The following is a 13,920-nucleotide window of genomic DNA, read 5'->3' as shown; positions in this document are numbered from 1 at the left end:
GAGGTGGTGGGTCAGAGGACCAGGTTCCCTGGTGCTGGGCGCATTCAGGTCACGGACGAGTGCAGACGGGCTTGCCTTTGGCAAGGGGGGAGGGCTGGTAAGCTGGGAAACGGGAAGCAGGGAGTGGGAAAATGAGGCGCTGGAGGGGTCACAGAGGTCAGCAGTAGCGGAAAAACCAGAAAGCACTGGGGGGCAGGAAAAAGAGGAAACGAGTAAAGAGGCAAAGGGAAAAAACAGAGAAAAAAGTAAGAAGAGAAAAAAAGCACAAAGAGCAGGAGGAAAGAACAAAGAGAGAGCAAAGAAAAGACAGAAGCAGCAGAGGGACAAAGGGCAGAACAGCAGAAGAGTAGAATGCTCTCCCACTGGACCCCCAGGGATGTGGTGCAGGCAGGAGCCTGCAGGTGGAGGAGGGCCACGAACACCGACCCAGAAGGATCAGATCGCACTTAGGGGGCAGCTACTTAGTGGTGGAGCTGCACAGGGGAGAGCAGTGACAGTGACCAGGTCAGCGCCTATAAACCACTGTCCCTTCCAAACTCATCATTCACCTGCTCTGAGCAGGCAAAAAATGTCAGTGGAATTGTCCCCAGAAACATGGAAAAACAGCAGAATTTACTTGGTATTTCTGAGTCTGCATGGTTATTCTGCATTCTGGGATAAAACTCAAAACCTCACAACTGTCGGGTTTTGGTGCAGGAATACATGCCAAAATCAGTGATTCCGACCCCCCACGACTCCTGCACCAGAAATCAGGAAACTCGTAATGAGTGGCAAAACTCTTACAAGCAACCCCACAAATAAAACATACATTGAGAGGTCTAGTAGTTTCCTTATTGTGTAGTAAATTTACATAGTCACATGCTATCTCATGGCTCAGTGGACGAAAACAAAGAACAAGTGGTTCCTTGGGTCTTACTCAAGCTGCCCCATGAGGTAAAAGTACATGGCAATGTTTGATTATTAACAAAATCGCAATTATATTGTTCTTTTTAAAATGTGCTTGACAGTATATCAATAAAGGGCAGATGGCACAGTGCTCATAAGTGCAGTAGTGCAACAGTTAAAATATGATACTTATATACAACATGAGTATTGATGATTCAAACTTATCAGTTCAGCATAAACATTGTTCCAGAGCACAAAGTTACTGCAAATGATCCTCACGTGAGTGGCGGCATTTCATCACACAGATTAATTATGGTGAGCCTCGTTAGGACCAGAACTCAATCCGACAAAGCAGCTCTCAAATATGTGTATCTTGCTTTTATGGTGGTCTCATTCAGTAACACCAATTTTCTATCTGTTAGCTTGCCTCTTCTTGGGTCCCTTGGGCTTGGTCTGCTTGGCACCGGAACACTCTCCAAATTAGTTGTGCACTTTACAAATTATAATAATACCGTTACCTGATCCAGTCAGCCCCTTTCTTTTATCCGTTGGCTTCAAATTTGTAAGTGGCATAGTGACGCTCCCACTTCTGCATGCTATCTGCTACTTAGAAATTGGCTGCAGCACTTATGGTGCCACACTGAGGGTGACCAATTAAAACATGTCTCCCAGCCTGCTTTTGCAGACTGGTATAGCAGTTTTAAAATGCTAACTTGACTTTGCCATTTAAAACAATGACAAATTCCAGACCTCACTTTTTAATAGATAAAAGTCACCCCTGAAGGTAGACCAATCAAGTACTAAGGCAGGGTGTTATATATTTAAAACTAGGACATATTTTTCATATATCTTAGCAGTAAAAACCCCAGATTGACATTCTTTCTGTGGAAAGGGTAACAGCTCCAGTGGTGTATATAGGTGTAAATGGTTGGAAGGGTGGGAAGTAATTTATTTTTTATTGATGCATTATTAATTATTTGTTAATTAATTTAAATTAATTAATTAGTCATTAATAATCATAATTGTGTAATTAGTTTTAGGTGTATGTTGTGTATTTTATAGTGTTAAAGTATGTGTACTCAATGAATGTTTATTATCTTTTTTTATTAATAATATATTTTAAATTAATTATTAATTATGTTAATTATGGAAATACATTTCAATAAAAATTTTGATGTCTTTTTTTATTGGTTTGGTGTTATAGGATAGGAAATAAAATAAATACATTTATGTTTGAAATAATTTGTTTGTTTGTGAATATTTGTTGCTTTTCAATAAATATTGTTTATAAATGTATTTTTTTATATTATATTTTTAGGTTTTTGATATATGTAATTAACATTATAATATGTTTTCTTTTTATATGTTTAATATATTTAAATGTATATTGGATGCAAATGTGATTTGTCTTCAGGAGACCTGGGTGCCGATTACGATCCTGTAAAAAAATTCCCCGTACGACTCGTATCCCGTCTTTTTACCGTACGAATCGTACAAGTGCCGTACAAACTGCCAAGTACGATTCGCATGGGAAAAAGTCCATACGAATCGCATTGGGAATATTTCCCCACACGTCCTCGGGTCGGAAAATGTGTCCGACACGTCCTCGGACGATTTACCGTACAAATGTGAAAAGTGAAGTCCGACCGCGGAAGTACGATCCATCCCGTGCGTCCGATGTTACAACCGTATGGAAAAAACACCGTCCGCACCGAACTCCCATAGCAACCATGGAGACATGTGCCCGCATACGCGCCCAACACTCCCCTCAGCCCTCCTATGTACGAGTCGAATCCCCACCCGTGTATGTACACCCGTGTATGTACGAGACGTACCCCCACCCGTGAATATATGGCGTACCCCCACCCCAACCGTGTATGTACGACCCGTACCCTCACCCGCGTACGTATGGAGCGCACCCCCACCTCAACCGTGTATGTACGGACCGTACCCCCACTCCAACTGTGTATGTACGACACGTACCCTCACCCGCGTATGCATGGAGCATACCCCCACCCCAACCGTGTATGTACGGACCGTACCCCCACCCCAACCGTGTATGTACGACCCGTACCCTCACCCGCGTACGTATGGAGCGTACCCCCACCCCAACCGTGTATGTACGACCCGTACCCTCACCCGCGTACGTATAGAGCGCACCCCCACCCCAACCGTGTATGTACGGACCGTACCCCCACCCCAACCGTGTATGTACGACACGTACCCTCACCCGCGTATGCATGGAGCATACCCCCACCCCAACCGTGTATGTACGACCCGTACCCTCACCCGTGTAGGTATGGAGCGCACCCCCACCCCAACCGTGTCTGTACGGACTGTACCCCCACCCCAACCGTGTATGTATGACACGTACCCTCACCCGCGTATGCATGGAGCGTACCCCCACCCCAACCGTGTATGTACGGACCGTACCCCCACACCAACTGTGTATGTACGACCCGTACCCTCACCCGCATACGTATGGAGCGTACCCCCACCCCAACCGTGTATGTACGGACCGTACCCCCACCCCAACCCTGTATGTACGACACGTACCCTCACCCGCGTATGCATGGAGCGTACCCCCACCCCAACCGTGTATGTATGGACCGTACCCCCACACCAACCGTGTATGTACGACCCGTACCCTCACCCACGTACGTATGGAGCATACCCCCACCCCAACAGTGTATGTACGACCCGTACCCTCACTCGCGTACGTATGGAGCGCACCCCCACCCCAACCGTGTATGTACGGACCGTACCCCCACCCTAACCGTGTATGTACGGACCGTACCCCCACCCCAACCGTGTATGTACGACACGTACCCTCACCCGCGTATGCATGGAGCGTACCCCCACCCCAACAGTGTATGTACGACCCGTACCCTCACCCGCCTACGTATGGAGCGCACCCCCACCCCAACCGTGTATGTACGGACCATACCCCCACCCCAACCGTGTATGTACGGACCGTACCCCCACCCCAACCGTGTATGTACGACCTGTACCCTCACCCGCGTACGTATGGAGTGTATCCCCACCCCAACAGTGTATATACGACCCGTACCCTCACCCGCGTACATATGGAGCGCACCCCCACCCCAACCGTGTATGTACGGACCGTACCCCAGCCCCCAACACCAGCACCTTCACACAACATCGCGCATGTACGAGTCGTACCAAGCCAGACACAAGGACAGCACTGTACAACAAAATTCCCGAAGTACACAACGTACACACGCTAAAAACGCACGTACACAACCAGGAGAAAGCAAAACAACACAAGAATACACCATTCGAATGGCACAAAGCCACAAAACATGTCCAACAAGCACACAAACAACACATTCACTGACCTGCAACTGCCAAAATCCCAAACAGAGGCCCAAAACACAACCACTCCTTATAACACACCCACCCAAACTTCAAACACAGCCACACCCACCAATGGACCAATAAAAAGGGCCCACAGACACAAACCATGAGCCTTTGCAACAGACTCACTGCTGCCAGACCCCACAGACCACCTACAGCACCATACTTGAACCTTTACTACACCTTACACTTGCACACCTTCACACACACACCTTCACAAACACCCCCTCATCACATTCACACACACACACCTGCACAACCACACCCACACACCCACAACCATCCACACACACCCCCCTAACCATCCACACCCACACCCCTCACCATGCCCACTAACAAGAATCCAAAGTTCACTAGCTGAGAGTTGGAGGTCCTTGTCGACGAAATCCTCAGAGTCGAGCCACACCTCTTTGGAACATTGGTCAGACAGACCTGCATGTCCGAAAAAACTGCCATGTGGCAGAGGATTGTCGATGCTGTGAATGCTGTTGCGGCCACCAGAAGGACCAGGCATGAATGCCAAGCCAGGTGGTACGATCTGCGGAGGAGGGTCCGAGCCAAAATGACCGATGACCACAACCAGGCCAACGTCACTGGAGGAGGGCCGCCCCGCAGACCCGTACACTACCATCCCTGGGAGGAGAGGGTGATGGCCATACTGCCGGTGGTGTCAGTGGACGGATTAGAAGGACTCCGAGACCCGGGTGAGTACACAAACAACTCACCTCACATGGGGTGAACGTCATCCACAACCAAACTCACAAACAGGCACGCAACCACCCCAAGCTATCGCATGACTCAACCACACTCCATGAACACGCACATGCCACTGGCGCCACCATGCCCCATGCACCCAGCTGGACAATGCAAAGTCACAGGCCACAGAAAACACCAACACAAGACACGGTAAGCCGGATGGCGGGAGTGTGGGCCCCAAAAATCACATAGTGCAACTCAGAAGCAGACAACAATGCCCCCTGCCCATATGGCCTAGGTCACAGCCGACAAACAGTGTGTCCCCACACAGGAAAGACTTGCCAGCAAATGGCGGACGCCTTGCATTAACACATGGGGGTGACGGCACGTTTTTGCACATGACAGCAGCTAATGAACAGCCAACACTGTGAAAGAGTGGCAGCACACACCACCACAGCAGCAGCGCAGACACAGACACTACACCCAATGGGTGCCTGGAGATCAGAAACAAACTCACATCAACAAGCCAAGGGCCATTCAAAGATCTGCAAAAAGTGTGCGCCTAGGAAGCTGGGCTGAGGTGACAGAGGGTGACACACAGAGGGAGGGAGAGGGGGAAAGAGAGAGAGGGAGACACAGGGAGACGGACAGAGGGAGGAGGCTGACACACAGAGGGAGGGAAAGGGGGACAGAGAGGGAGTGAGAAAAGGACACACAGGGAGCCCAATTCAGCCTTGGGGGGTGTGGGAATGTCTGCTCGTCAGCAGGTGGACTGCGTGCATGTAGACAAGGGTGGCCAGTGCCTGAACCCCGCCTCTTCTCCATGGCAAAACACAGGGCCATGTCTCAACCTGTGCACGAGCACAACGCCAGCTACCTGCATTATCTAAGTGTGTGGAACAACTCCATGTACCCACGTACAGTGCAACACGGAAGGCGCCAATGCATGGCTCGCCACACCTGCTCACTCCACTGCTGACTGCAGTCACAATTGACGCAGCAAGTAAGACTGTGCCACACATAGGTAAAGTCCCAAAAGCTGTGGCCAAGGGACATACCCATGCACAAGTGCACTGTGAGTGGAATGCAAGACATATCCAAATTCCCAGAGGAAATGTGCCAACTTAGAAACGAATGAAACATGGATGTTGCATGGAACAAAATTAACATTGTCTCTCTCACACACAGGTCAACGTCGTGGATCACCCCCCAACACTGGGGGGGAAGACTCACAGGACCCGGCTTGGCGGGATGACAGACCCACCGGCAGCGACGACTCTCACCACTCTGTGGACGAACACGACCCCGACCAACCTGGCCCCTCTGGTGTCCAACCACCTGTAGCACCTGCGTCAGGTACAACTGGGCCAACCACCACCCCCACTCCTGCCACATCCCAGGAGACACCCAGGATCCCTGCCCCACCACCACAATGCAGCCAGGCTGGCCAGGAGGGACTCGGTGTACCGGGCATCCAGGAGGAGGCAGGCGACAACGCCAATGCCACCACTCAGGGGTCCCGGAGACCCGATGTGCCCACAAGGGCAGGCCAGGTGCAAGTGGGCAGGGGTGGTGGGAGTGGAGGACGGCGGAGGCGCGAGCCTGACCGGTTGGCTGCGGAACCGGTATATTCCCATGTCAGAAACATCCTGGACACATTCCGGCAGGACACCACGGGCATGGCCCAGGTTGTGTCCATCCTCGAGGAGATCAAGACCCAGCAGGCCCAGCAACATGCGGAGCAACATGCCTGTCTACTGCGACACCAAGGGCGGATGGAGGACAGACAGGCTGAGCTCGTGACGGTGTTCACGGGAATTCACAGTACACTCCGTCGGATAGCCGACAACATGGGCAACCCTCCCTGTGCCACCAGGCGTAGAACATCACCACCCACAGGGAGGGATGAGGAGGAGGAGGAGACATCCGACGGAGCATCCCAAACATCGTCACGGCCTGCTTCTGAGGGTCCCCGCAGGAGGGCGGGTCGTCCATGGAAAAGACCGTGAGGGTCAGCGCAACAGCACCATCTCCCAGGACACCTGGCCGTGCACCTGGCCCACTGGACCAACAGCAGCACAGCAGCAAAAGACATTCTCTGCCACATGGACTTGCTGGTCACTGTCTGACCAATGTTGACAAAGACTGTGGCATGGACTCTGAGGATTTCCAATGGCAAGGACACCAACTCCCCTAGTGAACTTTGGATTCCACACACCCGGAAAGCCCCTCATGTTATAACCCCCCCCACGTACCCCAACCAAAATGAAAAGTTACACCATAAAGAGAAGATGCCTACATTTTGCATTATTACCTTACATGTGTCTTGTAAAGTCTAACCATGCCTGAGTTCTCATTTGACTTCAACCATCCACACCCTGGGGCCTGAGTCTGGCACAGGACACACATGGTCACATTGTATTAGGCAAGACAGACTTGGAGCACCATACACACCCGTGATGGGCCCAACCAGCTGAGGGGGTGGCCGCACAACCGTGCTGACAGACATATTGAGTACAGCGACAGCCATGCGCAGAGGTCAGGGATCATGTGGAGTGTCCTGTGGGGCACCCAGGTATGTGTGGACAGGTTGCAGAACCATGTCCTGCAAGCTTGAGTCAGGTGGATGCAGAGAATGGTGGCCTGGCCAACGTTGGATGCATGGGGATGGCACATGTCACAATACCCACACAGTCATGGACATCATGCACAATACACAGTCTAATCCCACACAAACAGCTTGCATCTTGCAACTCTACACATAGACACATAGCCACTATCACGGAAAACCATGCCAGACATGCCGGATGCACCGTGGCAACACACCAGCATTGACTGAGAAGAGGCACCTTGGAGGCATAGGGACACCTTTATTTTTCATGTATTTGGGAATGCAGAGGCAACTCGGAGTACACATGAACAGGTCATGTGGAGTAACATGTGGGTCCAACACTGGAACCCCCCTTCTGCAGCACAAATGCGTGATAGCCATGGAACTGGCACACAAGTGTTGGCTAACAGCTAAACACCCCCTGCTGCTCACGGAGGGGCTGCCATACACCATTGATCCTCTGATGTGGAAGTCCCACACCATGTCAAGCCAATGCAAACCGTATGTGTCCGAGGGCAGTGTAACACACATTGATGCCATCATCACAATCCACAATCCCATCACAGATGACTGTCAACAAGTCTGACCATCTATTCAGGTGTACCCAGCTGCATGTGATGTGTCCCATGGTGATGCGACATGTCTGCAGAGGAACCAAACATCGACAGGGGCAGTGTGCACACATCGTAAACAACTGCCACACCCAATACACCCCTGATGCATCCCTTACCCTAAGGAGACTTCCAAACTTGTCCGTGCGTGTAACGCTGAGTCAGCACACGATGACGTGTCCATGAGGAATAGCAGTGCCACAACAATGCAACCAGCAGACGGCATGCGCAAGTACCTGGGGATGAGAGACACACAAGAAGTCAGCCACAAAAAGCACAGCCACTTGCATGTGCATGTACTCGACACATGTAAGGATGACAACATGCTAGGTCACAATTATGACTGGGGAAATACACTCATCACTGGCACCATCACTCCAGTGACACATCCACACACACCTCTGACTCACGTGGCATACATGCAGATGGACACACACATCGCAACACATGCCACACGGGGACCAATGCATGCACACACAGACACTGGTACTCACCACTAAGCAAAGAAGTTGCGTATGAGCCGACTCCGGATGTCCTCTTGCGGAACCACATCCTCCACATCACTAGCCCCATTGCCAAGCCCTTTGTCCTCCACGGGTGGATGGTCCTGATCATCTTGATCCAGGATGAGTGGCACAGCTTTCTCAACTGCCATGTTGTGCAGCATGCAGCAGACCATGAAGATTTTGCAGACCTTCGCCGGGGCATATGGGCGGGCGCCGCCGGTCTTGTGGAGGCATCTGAGTCGGCTCTTCAGGAGGCCAAATGTCCTCTCTATCACTCGCCTTGTCCGGCCATGGGCGGTGTTGTAGCGGAGCTGGGCCGGCGTGATGGGGTTGCGGAGAGGTGTGATCAGCCATGGCATGTTGGGATAGCCAGCGTCCCCTACATGGAAACCACATGGACATAAGTAGGACAGGAGAAGCGGTCGTGCTGGAAGTCTACGCAAAATACAGAACAGACAGAGTGTACCCACCAACAACACATGCTCGTTCGTTGCGCAGCTGCGTCATCATTTCAGGCACCCTGCTACGCCTCATGATGTAGGCATCGTGTGCTGATCCTGGAAAACGAGCACAGACATGTGAAATCACCATGTTGGACAGACACACCACAAGGGCATTGATGGAGTGGTAGTGCTTGTGATTCCTGTACGCTACCTCCTCTGCCTGTGGTGGTACCAAAGCCACATGTGTCCCATATATGGACCCAATGACATGGGGCATCCCTCCCAGGGCATAGGATCCACGCTTGACCCCAGTCAACAGTTCAGGAGTTGGGAAATGGATGAACTCATCCAGGTGAAGCAACATGGCCTCTAAGAAATCATGCAGCACACGGCTGAACATGCTCTGGGACATGCCACCAACATGAGATATGGTATATTGAAAGGTACCCGTGGCAAGAAAATGTAGGGCTGCCATTACCTTCAGCTTGGGTGTCAGTGCCGTAGGATACCTGTGCAGCGGTTGCAGGTGTGGTGCCAGCCTCGCCGTCAACTCCTCAATCAACGGTTGGGGGAAGCGGTAGCACCGGATACAGTCATTCTCCCGCATGTCAGCCAAGTCCGGAATTGGTCGGGGAAGAGGCGGCGCTCTGCAGTAATTTGGAAGTGACAAGGAAGAGTGAGTGCACTACAACAACAATTTATTTGTACTGAGCACATGTTAATCTGTCAATACACATATGCGACATACGGAGTCAGGTATGTGCCACATGCCCTGGACACGTATGGCTGCCAGGTGACACTCCTACCAAGACCCAGCTACACACGGAGATTGTGAACCTCCACATGCCATGGCATGGGATTAGTTGTGTCCCATTCTAAGTGAACAGCCAGACGCAACACAGGAGTGACATACATCAACACATCAGCAGAAGTAGGATGTCGATTTCAGAGACTGGTAGCGGAACACTAGAGCCACAGGTCACATGACATTACACTAGGACAGCCTACACACCTTGCCAATAAGGTGTACATATAATGACTCACCACACATTCATTGAGAGGATGCAGACATGTCCTTTTTACGCTACTTCGTGTCCCATGCATACATACGCACCTCACATCCGATACCACATGTGGCCTGGTGTGCGTAACAGTGTGCCATGTCCATCTACACACAGACACATGTTGGTTGCTGCAACAGCTGATGCTTTTGAGGGAGCACCAACATCAAGCTAATGGGAACACCCCACACATACATGACATAGACACATCGTGCACCGTGGGTAGTCACATGTCTGGTGTGGTAACCCCTGTAGCGGGCATCAGGGGACACTTGCGTGTGTTGTTGACTGTGCCATGCCAGTGACGCTCATCCCAAGTGTGCAGTACGACATGCACACATGTCAAAGGAGTTGCACTATGGGTACGCGTATGCGTACCCATAGTGGTACGGACCGTACACACGCCTGTACGTTCACTATCACAAAGGGTGTTCTCGCGTATGCGTACCCATAGTGGTACGGACCGTACACACGCCTGTACGCTCACTTTCACTATGGGTGTTCTCGCGTATGCGTACCCATAGTGGTACGGACCGTACACACGCCTGTACGCTCACTATCACTATGGGTGTTCTCACGCATGCGTACCCATAGTGGTGCGGACCGTACACACGCCTGTACGCTCACTATCACTATGGGTGTTCTCGCGTATGCGTACCCATAGTGGTACGGACCGTACACACGCCTGTACGCTCACTATCACTATGGGTGTTCTCGCGTATGAGTACCCATAGTGGTATGGACCGTACACACGTGCGTACGCTCACTATCACTATGGGTACGCATACGCGAGCACACCCATAGTGATACGGACCGTACACACGCCTGTACGGGCCGTTGCTATGCATTTGGGGTGCCCTAGGGCCCCGGTACGCACCGTACCTGTGTGTGAAACTCCAAATTACATAGGGGACACATGAGGGACAAGTATAAAGGCCTACATGCATGCTGGTTGTCATGGAGACCAAGTTTAAATTTTTTTTTCAGCAGGTACACAGCAGTAGTCCGTTTGAATGAATCTACTTTGTTGCAATGTGGTTCTGGAGTTGACATCATGCTCAAGACTGACTGTGCTAGGTTTGAAGGGATTGGAGGAAACATAGGATGCAAATGTGAGTGACCAATCACTCTGTACTCCTGTGCATGAAACAGGCCAGCAAGGCAGATATAAGGCAGCCAGGTCCCATGAGGGAGAACTTGCCTGCACATCTTTGGATTCTACGACCCAGCTGCTGCTACTGATTCCCTGGAACCATATCAAGGTCTGTGGAGAGGGCACAGCCTTTCACCCTGGAGGAGAACCTGGCTTTGCTGGATGTGATCCTCCCACAGTACCCCCTGCTGTATGGGCGACCAGGGTATCAGGTGAGTGCAGAGTCTACTAGCACAGACTGTGTCCCTTGTTTGTGACTGTGACTTCTGGCATTGTGTCCAGGTGTGACACACATGCTATGTACTGTAGGGGGGATCACAGGGGGGAATGCCTGATGTCTCCCAGCCAGTGCATGCTGTGGTGCATGTCTGCCGTCCTCACTTGCATTGTGTTTACTGTGACAATCACTGCATGGTGCATGCCACATTCTGCCTGTCTTGTCCTCCTGGGAATGTAGCCTCTACAGTCCTAATTTTATTATGTGGTCAGCCCAGTGTGACAGGTGACTGTACTCACAGATGTGTGTTAGTTCTGTGTACCTGTGCTGAGAGTGTCCACATGATGTGTTCGTACCCTGGACATCGGTGTGTGTGTAAGTCCCCTGTCATGTGGGTGGGTGCATATGTGGAGTGTGGCACCCGGGCTGCATGAGGGATGGATATACCCTGCCCATGTGATGTGATCAGGGAGCAGTGCTGTGTGTCTGACGTGCAGAGCCAGCCCCACACCTGTGAGCCCCCCCGTCTAGTGGCACATGTGCAGAGTGAGGTTTGTCGCTGCATTTGGCAATGGCAGGTGAATGTCCTGTGCCTGTGTGTGTCTGTGTACTCTGCTGCGGTAGCGTCAGTGGCCTGTGGCATGTGACTGCTTAGAGGTGCTGCACATTATCCTGGTGTAGCTTGTGATGCACAGTGTGAGCCTGGATCATTGATTGTGTCGTTGCCCTCATTACACCTGTGTACTTTCAATGGCACGTACTGCATTTTCCCTTCCCCAGAGGATCATGTCCCTATGACAAAGGTGCAATGAGTTGGATGCATACTATGCCTTGTTGTAAACAGCAAATTTGTTCTAATATGTGTCTCTGTGACATGTGCCAGGTGTATTGATGTAGTGTCACTTGTTCATCCTCACAGGTAGGCGCCTCTGCCAAGAAGCAGATATGGATGAACGCCGTCAGTGCCGTGAAGAGGACGGACGGTCGCAAGCGGCGCCTGGCCCAGGTGAGGAAACGCTGGCAGGATATCCGGTGCTGGACGCGGAGGATTGCACGGGTCCTGCTGGGGGACTCACCTGAGACCCATAAGAACCGCGGGCGCCGCCGTCTGACCCACATCCACAAGCGTGTGCTGGCGGTGGTATTTCCAGACTTGGACAGGCGCTTACAGGAGAAGCAGCAGCAGGAAGGCGGTAGGTACATGTGTGTTTGTTGTGTGTCACCAGCATTTGTAAGTGCACAGTTGCATGGATACACTGCCAGGGTTTAAAGGTGCTGTGCAGATCCAGTTACCCACAGTATAGCAGTGCTCTCCTGCGTCCCTTCCCCTCCTTGCAATGTGTTCCCTGGTCTGTGTGTAGTCACTCCTTCACAAGGTTATGTAGGCTGGCACTTTCTCCACGTGAACTATGCCTGTAGCATCATGTGTGGGGGTGGTGTGTAACAGGTTTTGGGACCTTGCCTGTGCCCTGTCCAGTTCAGTACTTGTGGGTTCCATGTCAGTTGGCACTGATGCTGAGTCCAGACATGGGAGTTAGTCTCTCAAGTGTCATGCCTTACAGCACGCATGTCCTATGTTGTGGCCTGTGACATGATGTGCATGAATGTGCGATACGCATAGTGCAGGGATGGTGGCGTGTGTTGCAGTCATTCCCATTCAGGACCATGGAGTTGTGTGGCCACTACTGTCCCCTGGGGCATATTTTCCTAGGTGTCATGTGTGTTATCACAAAACGTGGACACTCTCAGTGTCTACAGCATAGGTTGTGCTCTGTGGCATTGTCCCCTGGCACCATGTATATTGACGTAAAATGTAGTACAAGTGTCCACTGTACAGCCTGACCTGATTTTCCTTGTTCATACTCACGGTGGCCAGTGCCTGTGTGTCTTGTTACAATCATCTGATGATGACCATTTGTACATGATTATTTGGACAGGCGCACCTTGGGTATTTTGTGTCCAACCTTGCATTTATCCAGCCCATGTGTATTTCACACAGACTAAGAGATGTAAGTGATTCCTGTGTCTCAACAAATTGTCTCAAGTAGGGGGTGGTTGGTGCGGGCAAAGCCTACATGTCAAAACCTGATATCTCCTTGCTAGGTCTGGCCAGTGTGTGATGTTTGTCTGCACATACGCTCAAGGTGCAGTGAGCCAGTCATGGTGGGCATGTTCTCAGTATTACCTATGCAGCATGTGCCTCAAGTTCATGGATATGGTCCCTGCTCATCCCTATTTTCGGCAACGCTGTGTGGTGCAGATGCAGTGCTGGATTGTCCCCAGGGCCTGGCTCCTCTGTCAAACTCCAATTCATGTCATTTGCTATTGTGTCATGCTCTCCATAGTTTTTCTGTGGCAT

This window comes from Triturus cristatus, chromosome 3_1 (genome assembly GCF_964204655.1).
Source record: "Triturus cristatus chromosome 3_1, aTriCri1.1, whole genome shotgun sequence".
NCBI lineage: Eukaryota > Metazoa > Chordata > Amphibia > Caudata > Salamandridae > Triturus > Triturus cristatus.
Note: the sequence above shows the minus strand (reverse complement) of the source record.